This window comes from Talpa occidentalis, unplaced genomic scaffold (assembly GCF_014898055.3).
Source record: "Talpa occidentalis isolate TD23 unplaced genomic scaffold, MPIMG_talOcc4v2.1 talOcc4.9, whole genome shotgun sequence".
Classification (NCBI taxonomy): domain Eukaryota; kingdom Metazoa; phylum Chordata; class Mammalia; order Eulipotyphla; family Talpidae; genus Talpa; species Talpa occidentalis.
Window position 1 is genome coordinate 13,722,574 of NW_023605305.1, and position 10,770 is coordinate 13,733,343.

Here is a 10,770-nt window from a genome sequence, read left to right on the forward strand (position 1 = left end):
GGCATCCCTCCTCAGGGGTCTGCATTCCCTCAGGGAGCCAGCAGTCCCTCCTCAGAGTGCTGGGGTTCAAGCCCATAGGACCCCAGCTCTCATCTTTTTGAAACAGCCATATTGGCATAATACATAAGCCACGCAATTCACTCCTTTAAATTGTACAATACAATAGTTTTAAGCATATTCACGGATGTGTGCAACCTTCGCCACAGTCAATTTTAGAACATTTTCATCACCTCGAAAGGAAACTCTGAAAAGAAAATAACAAGTGTTTTGAGGACACAGGACCCTGGTACGCTGCTTGTGGGAATGGAAAATGAGGCAGACTATGAAAAACAGTGTGGTGATTTCTCAAAAAAAATAAAAATAGAATTACCAGGTGATCCAGAAATGCCACTTCTGGGATTCATGCAAAAGAACTGAAAGTAGGGTCTTGAACAGTTCATAGACCTAAGTTCATAGCAGCGTTATTCACAATCGCCAAAAGCAACCCAAGTGTCCACCAACAGATGAATGGGTGTGGCATATACAGACCGTGGAATAGTATTCAGCCTCATGGCAAAGGAAATGCTGACATATGCTCAATATGCAGGAAACCTGAGGACGTTATGAGCCCGACACAGAAGGACAAATATTGAATGATTCCATATATGTGAGCTACTTCGCGTGACCCAATTCATAGAAACAGAAATTTAAAATTTTTTTTAGAACAACACACATTTATTTTCTTATTTCTGAAAGTAAAGAAGTCCTAAAAATCAAAGGTCTCAACAGCACTGATTTCCTTCAGGAGAATCTGTTCTCTTGGCTTCTCCAGACAGCAGCCCTTGCCACAGATACCTTCATGCATCTTCAACACCATCAGCATAGCGTGTTCAGGTCTCTCTGCCTCGAGACAGAATATCTTTACATTGGTTGCTAGGGGCTTTCGAGAAGGACGATGAGGAGTTATTGCTTAATAGGTACAGAGTTTCAGTTTAGGGGGAAAGTTCTGAGGTGATAGTGATGGTTGCACACGAAGTGCAAATGTGCTTATTGTCATTTAAACCATACACTTGATGGGCCTCCCTGGCGGCCCAAGAGGTTAAGTCTCAGCGCTGTGAAGCTATCTGCAGTCACTGCAGTGGGAGTTGGATCCCCTGCAGGCCAGGCAGCTACCCACATGGTGCAGCAGACCTCTCCTGTCTGGCCTGTTGCTCCCCTCAACAGTGTATCTCAATCTGCCTGTTCTGTTCCCCACTCTGTCTCTAGTGAGTCCTCTTACTCCCCTCCTGCCCCCCACCACTCCTCTGGTCTACACCCCAGCTCTTATATGCATAAACAACTAAATTGTTAAACAAACAAAAAAAAAACACTTAAAAATGGTAGATTTGTGTTATGTATATTTTACCACAATTAAAAAAAAACAAACTCCATACTCCTTGGCTCTCACCTCGCCATACTCCCTATAGCTCCTGTCCCCACCTCTCAGCTCCTGGCAACCAGGCAACCATGGACTTAGCTTCTGTTTCTGTAGATTTCCCTAGTTTGGACTCTCATATGAACAGAATTGAGGCTGAAGACCTGAAATTACGGTATCAGAATCATACCCTAGGGGAGCAACATGAATGGCTTCTCTCAGTTACCATCACGTTTTCACCCTAGTTGTAGCATGTAGCAATGTCTCCTTCGCCTTTTGTGCCTGCATAGCTCCTTACTGCCTACATTTCAATAACTGCACCTTCTCCCCTTGGTTCCTTCGGTCCTAGGAATGGTCGCTGCTTCCTGCAGTTGCTCTCTTGAGCCCTTCAGTTACCTAGTTCATCACTTTAAATCTAGGTAGCAGTTCTTTTTTTTTTAAAGATTTATTTATTTATGCACACTAGAAGTGGGGTACAGGCCAGAGGTGTGGAGGGTGAGAGGATTCACCAGAGACAGAATGGGAAGCAGAACAGGCAGACTGACTGAAACACACTGTGGAGGGGAGCAGCAGACAAGTCAGGAGAGGTCTGCTGTGCCATGTGGGTAGCTCCCTGGCCAGCAGGGATCAAACTGTCCCTGCAGTGGCTGCGAATAGCCGCATGGGCTGAGTCTTAACCCCTCGTGTCACCAGGGAGGCCCCAGGTAGCAATTCTTTATAATAAATTCTTTCAGATCAAATCACTGGTGTGATTCTTTATCTTCTGATCCAACCAAAATAATTTGAATCCCTGGGATGTTCATGTAGCTGGCCATTTTGAATGTTCTTTTTTCCTTCTGAGTGCTCTGTGACCCTCCCCCGCCACCCATCCGCAGCTCTAATTAATCAGGAAATAATATCCTAACAAATTCAAGGATTGCCACTTTGATGGAGGAGCTTCTTCCAGTGTGCAGTGGACCCGCTGTTCTGGAGCCAATCTGCCATTAACTCAGAGCCTCTGAGTCTGCGGCAAATGAAAGCGATTCTCTTATTTAGAGCAACGCAGCGAGATGAAATCATAGGCAGCGCCCGCCCTTCAGCACACACTGACTGATGTATTTTCATGCCCAAGCCTCAAAATGATACAGGAAGGGGTTTTTAAGACAGGTTACTGTTTATTAAAAATGTAAAGTTCTTGTGTGTGTTTTTATTAGGATATTAGAATTTTCCGGGAACTTTCAAAGACCAGTTCATCACCTGTATCTCACAACTGTCTGTGAGGGAGGTGCCAGGGTTGTTTTCACTTAGCTGAAGAGGAACCAGGTTTAAAGCATGTAAGGTTTGCTCAGGGTTAAACAGCTGCTAGTAATCCAACCAGGATATGAGCCTGCAGGTTTTTGAAGACTTTTAAATAAAACATCTCAGCCTGAAAATGTCTCTCTTGTACATTGCTGAAGGTTGAGGGTTGTGGGAAGAAAGATATGGGAAAGTAGATTAATGGCTGGCAAGGGTTTGGAGAGAATTGGGAGTAAGTACTAATAGGCCTGGGGATTCTTTCTGGGGTCATGAAAATGTCCTGGAATGAGGTGATCAGCACACACCTTTGTGAATATACTAAACATCACTGAATTGTACCTAATAGGGTGAATTTAGGTGAATTTTATCTCAATAAAGACATTATTAAAAAAACCAAAAAAAAAAAAAAAAGAAAGATATGGGAAGGAAGGAGTAAACATTGGTAAAACGTTTCTGAATAGTATTTGGAAATACGTGGACCCTCACATTCCCCTCCAGATAACAAAACTACAACAATCAAAATTGTTTCTATTCACAACCAGATCAATGAACAGAAGAAATAACCCAGAAATATATTTGCATAGATATGTGTGCAGATACACTGTGGTTTTGAATATATACAGAACAGTGGATAAAATGCATTCTTTAAAAATTAAAGCTGGAACCATTGAAAAAAGAATTTAAGTTAGAGCCTTACGTCCAATTTTCACGCTAAAAAATTCCAACTGAACAAAGGTAGTAAATGTAAAAAATAGGAATCATCCAAGAAATGAAGGTCACTGTTAGTTTGTATCAGTGGGGTAGGGGTAGGAGGACGCAAGGGGAGAAATCACAAAATAAAAGATTAATACATTTACCTATAATAAAATGTTTTAAATGTCGTATATCAGAGAAAATATTCAAAAGGGAAACCCCAAACTGAGAAAAGTTTCAATAAATAAGATCACAAGGTTACTCTCTATTAATACAATGTATAAGGTGTTCTGACAATCAATGAAACAGTGTTAATAGCAGAAGCATAAACAAAGAACTTGAGTAGTTTTCAAAAGAATTACACTTGAAAAAATGTTCATCCCATCCAGTAATCAAGATGCCATGTTTTTTTGTTTTGTTCTGTTTTGGTTTTTTGCCTGCAATCAGGAGACACTTTTAAAATTAAATACAGGGGCCTCCCGGGTGGCGCAAGGGGTTAAGATGCAATCTAGAAAGCTGTCCACAGCCTGTGCAGCACGAGTTTGATCCCCGGCCTTGCCAGGGAGCAACCCACAAGGTGCAGCAGACCTCTCCTGACTTGCCCGCTGCTCCCCTCAGCAGTGTCCTTCAGTCAATCTGCCTGTTCTGCTCCCCACTCTGTCTCTGGTGGATCCTCTCACGCCCCCACACACACCTCTGGACTGTACCCCAGCTCTTGTATGCATAAATAAATAAATATTAAAAAATATATAAAAATGAATTAAATACAAAACCCAATATTATTGAAGTTGTGGTAAACATCCGTTGAGGATGTGGGAGTCTATGTTTGTGCAACCTTTCTGATAGGCATTTTGTCAGTTTCTAGTAAGAGCTTTAAAATGTTCATTCCTCTTTGCTTCGTAACCACTTCTGGGCATCTACGCTAAGAAAATAATCATAAACACATCTATCTATCTATCTAAAGGTATTCATTGTGTAGTTACTATAGAAAATTCTAAAGAAATCTTGATTCCAGCAATGAATGTTTAGCTAGATAATGGAATACACATGATGTAATATCGTATAGCCATTACAAAACCCATTTTAAAACACAAGAAAATGCTAACAATATAATGGTAAGTAAAGTAAATGGGAGACCCAAAATGAATGATTCCAATGATATGCCTAATCTTACCGGGAAAATTAAATAGACCAAATTATTGAATAGTGGCTATCATAGACCACAATGCAATAGTAATTTAAAATTTCTTATTTATCCTTTGTTTTCAAATTATCCACAAAGGCCTAGTCCTGATTCGATCACGAGAAAATTAAAAATATCAAAAATCTTCATCCCTACCAATGCTGAATGTGGTGCTGGTAGGGAGTGTCCCTCGCCTGTGAGATCCAGATCATGTTGGGACTCTCTTCTTTGGGAAATTACTGATTTTCCAGGAGCAGGAGACACATGAGAGTGTTACCAGGGAGACAGGTTAATTTAAGGCTCTTCAGGAAACGGTACCATCTGAGAGGCAAGTCCCATAGGAGATCTAGAGTGTGTGGTAGATGGTGAGTAAAAATCTAGTACATCCAGAGGCACATCAATGAGCCTTTGAGAGAGAAACAGATAGAAACAGACACACAGACACAGACAGACAGACAGACAGAGGTCAACCGGCTGGCAGGTCTATCTTTAGCCTTTCTTGCTCACATCATGCTCTCTCCTGAAGTACTGTCTCTCACATTCCCCCCTTCCTCTCTTCCTTTGTTCACCACAATTGAGTACTTACTCTGCACCAGAATCAGTTAGTGTTAGAGGAGCTGCAGCTATATCACTGAAGAAATTCGTCCCTGCCTCCATGGAACTGATAGCTTTGGTTGGGGACTTAGACATTAAACCGATAATTGCATAATTATTCTCAATTACAATTATAATAGCTGCTATGACAATTACTAACAGGAGCTTTGGGATCATTCACAGCCTCTATCAGGTTTAGTTACAACAGATACTTAACAATACAGAAGGCTATTTCTTTCCCAAGTAGAGGCAGTCTGGATATAGGCAACCCAGGATGTGTATGGCATCTCTGAGGTCACAAGGGATCCAGCCTCCTCATATTTTTTTTTTTTAAAAGATTTATTTATTTATTTATACAAGCACTGGGAACAGTCAGAAGTGTGGGAGGATGAGAGAATTCACCAGGGCCAGAGCGGGGAGCAGAGCAGGCAGAAGGACCGAAGTACACTGCTGAGGGGAGCAGCGGGTGGCAGGGGAGGTCTGCGCGCCATGTGGGACCCTCCTCCTGTGGCCTGGGAGCAGCCGGGGATCGAACCGGCGCTGCAGAGGCTACGGGCAGCTTCGTAAGCCAGCGCTCAACCGCTGCACCACCGGGGAGGCCCCTCCTCATCTTTTTGATCCACCATCCCAGCATGTGACTTCCATCTTCAAGACTTACGGCCTGGTCCAAAATGGCTGTTGGATCTCCAGCCATTACATCCATATTGCAGGATAGAGGACTACAGACATCAAATAGTACCTTCTTCAGCTAAGTCAGTCCTTTTGCGCATATCTTTGTGGGCAAAATTTAAGCTATACCTAGCTGCAAGGGAGGCTGTTTTAAATAAAACTTTACTTGTAAACTGATTATAGACCAACAGTTTACTAAGCACTATAATGTATCTAGCCCTTTATAAAACAACCCTGCAACGTAGTTGTCATCAATGCCATTAACAGATGAGAAAAACTAGGTTCAGTGAGTTTAAGGAACTTGCTTAAAGATCACACAACCAGTTACTGGTGTCCCCTAATGTCCATGAGCTTTCCACTGTATCTTGCTGCCTTCCACCAGTAACTAAAAATTAAAGTGGAAAGAAAGTTCCTCAGAATTATCATTGTCTATGTTTAAAGGAAAAGGTCAGTCTTTTTCCTATTTAAAATGCATTGATGCTATGCAGTAAATTAAAAGAACTGAATTAGGTCTGTATAGAAGCAGGGACTTGGTCTGTTTTGTTCACTATTATATTTCCAATGCCTAGAACAGTACCTGGAATATAACTCACATCCAATAAATATGAATGTTCCTTGACTGTTCCTCTAATCAGTTCCTCTCCTTCAGATATGTATCACCATAGGTAAGTTTGGCCTTTTCTTGAACTTCATATAAATGGGCTCATATCTATAACTCTAGTGTCTTCTATTGTTCATTATTTTAAAGATATTTACCTTGTTATGTTTATCATTTTTTTTTCCTTTTTTGCTATAGCTATGGTATCTTACTATTTGAATATACCATAGTTTGTTTCTCCATTATTCTTTTGATGGACATTTGAAATATTTCCAGTTTGGGGATATTATGAATAAAGATATTAAGAGCATTCTTCTACAAGCCTTTTGTGGTCATTTACTTTTCTAGAAGTGGGGTTTCTGCGTCATAGGGCAGGTGTATGTGAAACTTGATAAGCTGGCAAATAGTTTCCAAACATGATTGTATCTTTTCTCATTCTACTAGCAACATGTAAGTGTGAAAATGAGATTTTTACTACTCCTATTACTTTCAGAGCACAAATTGAATAAGGTCTTTGCAAAGTACTGATTTTTAAATCTCAAATAAGAATAACAAAATCTGAAATGAAATCACCTCTCTGGAAATTCTCATGAGAGACAAGAGATGAGCTTCTTAGGATGCACAGCTTTATCTGACAGGCACAACTTGAGTTTTCCAGGACAGCAAAATGCTTATCAACCCTGGCACAAGTGTCAATGGATCCAGCCACCAGGGATCAATTTCTTTCTCTCTTTTTCCCAATGCCTGTAACTCAAACCTCACAATGATGAGTGGAGAAGAGGAAGGGAGTATTAGAAATGTGAAACTCTAAGTTCATTCATAACAAGCATTTATTACACATTATGTGCCAGCACCTTGTTTTTCAGTTGCATGCAAGCTAGTTGATGGATACAAGATGGCAACTCTCCCTCCACCCATCAGGTAAAGAGGATGTTCTGGATTCTGCCCTTTGCCTGTTTTGTGTTCTATCCTGCATGCTCCTCCTGGGTCATCTCATCTGAGCCCATGCTTTCAACATCCCAGCAGGCCTCCCTTCCAAATCACACTGCCTAATGAGCTCAATCAATGCTCTGGACCTGTCTTCCAACTGCTTCTATCCTTGACTCCTCTTTAATGCTCACAATTGCAATATGACTCATCTGTAAATGTGTTAACTGCACCTGTAAAATATATCCAGGATATATGATTTGGCACCACTGCCCTCTCCAGTACCCTTCTCCAAGTCACTGTCTTCTCTGGCCTGCAATATTCCAACAGCTCCACCAAGCCTTCACTTTCCCTTCTTTTCGAGAAAAGAAACTTGAATGACCTCTGGGGAATGTAACCATGAGGGTTCCAGCAGAGAGATAATCAGAGAAGAGCTTGGTAACTATTGTATATAAATGTGTGGGCAAAATTTAGGGTAATAATGGTATCATACTCTAAGCTGCCAAAAGAGGGGAGCCATTACCATCTCTAGGCCAAGGGAAGGGAGACTTTCCCAGAACAAAGAGAGGGCGTTTTATGTAGAGGGTCACTTGACAGAAGCCTCTGTAGATCTATGTAGCCAACCTGCAGTGACCTAGAAGGGAAGAGGCCTATGGAATAAATGTCCTTATTTCATCCTCTACCAACTCTCTGATCTCCTTCTACTGTCTTCTGTTGGATAAATTCAACTTTAAGTCAGAGGACAAAGGGCCCATTGATGTAGTATGCAGGTCAACCTCCTGAGGCACAGACCGGAAGGAAAAGAGTGGAGAGCAGATCTGAAGGGATCAACAGAAAATACCTTATCCAGAGAGTCACCTGTCCCCAATTCTCAGTTTATGAGATTTGACAAGTGGTGCCCTCATCTTAGCTCCAGAGATCCAGAGCAGACACAGGCCCAGGCTATCAGAATATTCCATGTCCCTTCTCAAGGGAGTGGTTTAGTGATGTGTAAGTAACCCAAGTTAGACCAATAAAAGTCCCAGGACTTTGTCGACAGCACTGGAAAAAAGAAATTATTCTTCTGTGGGTAAGTATAAAAGTATAGATATATTATTTGAAATTGTAAGCGGCCATTCTGCCATCTCGGGGGGGAAGACAGTTCGATTATGAAAAGTCAACACAAGAGAAATGAGTCAGAATATGGAGAACAAAGACTAAATCCTGATGTCAGCATAGTTTTAAATCCCTGGATCCAGCCATGCCTGAAGCTCATAACTCTTCTGTTACATGAGTTAATGGATTCCATCTGTTGCTTAACTTAGTAGAAGTGGTTTATGGCATGCAAAAAAAAAAAAAAAGCCTCTTGAATAATGTTTAATACTTAGCTCCCCAAATCAACAAAAAGATAGCTATATGTCTCCAAATATGCCATCATTCCAATGGAATGCCCTTTCTCACATCTTCCACTTAGAAAACGCCTACTCAAATATCTCCTTATCTGGGAAGCCTACCCTCAATTTTCCAGATGGAAAGTGCCTTGTCAGCATTCTGCAAATGCCTCTACACGTGTTTGTATAAAATCATATCACAATTGTTAGTTTCTGTCTTCCAATCTGTGAGCTACTGAAGGGGGAGTTTTGTGTGGACCTTCCCTTTGCAGGCCCAGGCCCAGCACAAGACTTAATATCTCAGAGAAACGGGGTTCAATAGGCTAACCCTGTCTTTTTATTTTAGAATCCTTCAGAGCCCTGTCTGTGCTAATGTGCAAAATAGACCCCAAGCAGGGGTACAGAACACAGCAGCTTCTTAATCATTGCCCTAAAAATTCCATTTTTGAAGACGTTGCTGTGCTAAAGGAATTCAGAGAGGGAAAATTACTGCAGTTCTTTGGGTGACCTTGATGAACAAAGTGAGACTGCATAAATATTTGTTAAATGAATGAAAAGGAAGAATTTGTTTAGGTCGAGATGAGGAGCAGCAAGGTTGGAAAAAGCAGAAACAACAGAAGCAAGAAACAGGCTGAGACAGCGCCAGGCCAGCCACTGAAGAGACTGGGGTCATCACCCCAGTCCCTTAGTTTAAATCTAATGGAAATTAGATGTATTTTATTTTATTTTTTTTAAGAATTTATTTATTTATACAAGAACTGGAAATTAGATGTATTTTACACATTGAAACCTTCTTCCTGCCCCACGGCCCAGGTGCTGAGTGCTTGACAACATTGCTTCCTTGATTCTGACCTTCGATTTGCTTCTCTTTGCCTCCAAAGGGGCCAATGAGAGCGGACTTTCTTCTAACTGCACAGCCTTAAGGCACTGTCCTTCCCTGGTCTGTGCCTTTGTATCCCTCTCAGTGAACTCAGGGAGGAGAGGCAGGCTCCCTTCCAAGTTTGGGTACAGACGCCTCATAAAATGACAACAATGACAATAATAGTAATATCTGCCAAAGAAGCTCAAGGCCTGCCAATGTTGGACAGCTGACGCCTTTGCTCTTCCCACCCGCAGAGCAGGCGCCTGCATGCCCACTGCGCGCCCTGGGCTCCCGAGACCATCTCGCCAGACTGGGTGAGAAATGTTTGGTAAACGGAATACAGAGCATTTGAGGTGTAAATGTTACCTGTATTGAACTTAGGGAGGAGGGGGTGGGAAGAGAGGGCGGTGGGAGAGTAGGAGGAGGGAGGAAAAGGAAGCCGGGGGCGGGGTGCAGAAAGGGGGCGCACAGTGGGGGAGCGCAAGGAGGGGCCGCTGCAGCCCCGGAGCTGAGGCTGTCAGGTGGCGCCCCTGGGTGCTTCCTATAGCTCAGCTAATAGCTGCCTCTCCTCGGACAATTACACACATGGACGCCCTCCTCGTATATAAAATGTGGGTAATAATATCCGGATCGCCGGCTCCTGTGAGGGTAAATGAGGTGAAGCTCGCGAAGCGCGCGGCGCGGTGGACACAGTAACAGGCCCTCGGAACGTGTTGCTAGCGTCCCTCACACCCTGGTGGGCGCCCTGAGGGCTGGTCAGCGGGCACGGGAGGCGAACTGTCTGATCCCGGTGGAGGACCAGAAGGTCGCCAAGGGTCCTGCAGTCTGGGGGTGCAGGACCCGCCCCAGCGTGGCAGCCCGAGGCCCCGCGCGCCGGGAGGCTGATCACCCAGCTGTTCGGGTGCAGCCGGGCGGGGCCGCTTCCTGCCGGAGGCCGAGCCCGCGCACCCCGCGCACCCCCACTCCAACCCCGCCCCGGCCGCCTCCTCGGGCGCCTGCGCCGCGCGCGCTCCGCCGGGGAGGGCGGGACAGACGGGCGGGCGCGCGCGAGGCCGACAGCCGCTGCCCGGGGCGCCGCTCGAGCCCCGCGGAGGCGGCCGCTCCCCCGGCGTCGAGGGCGTGGCGGCGAGGCTCCCCGCGACCCGCCCGCTCGGCCCCCCGCCGCCCCCGCGCCTCCCCAGGGCCCCCGCTCGCGCGCAGCCCCGG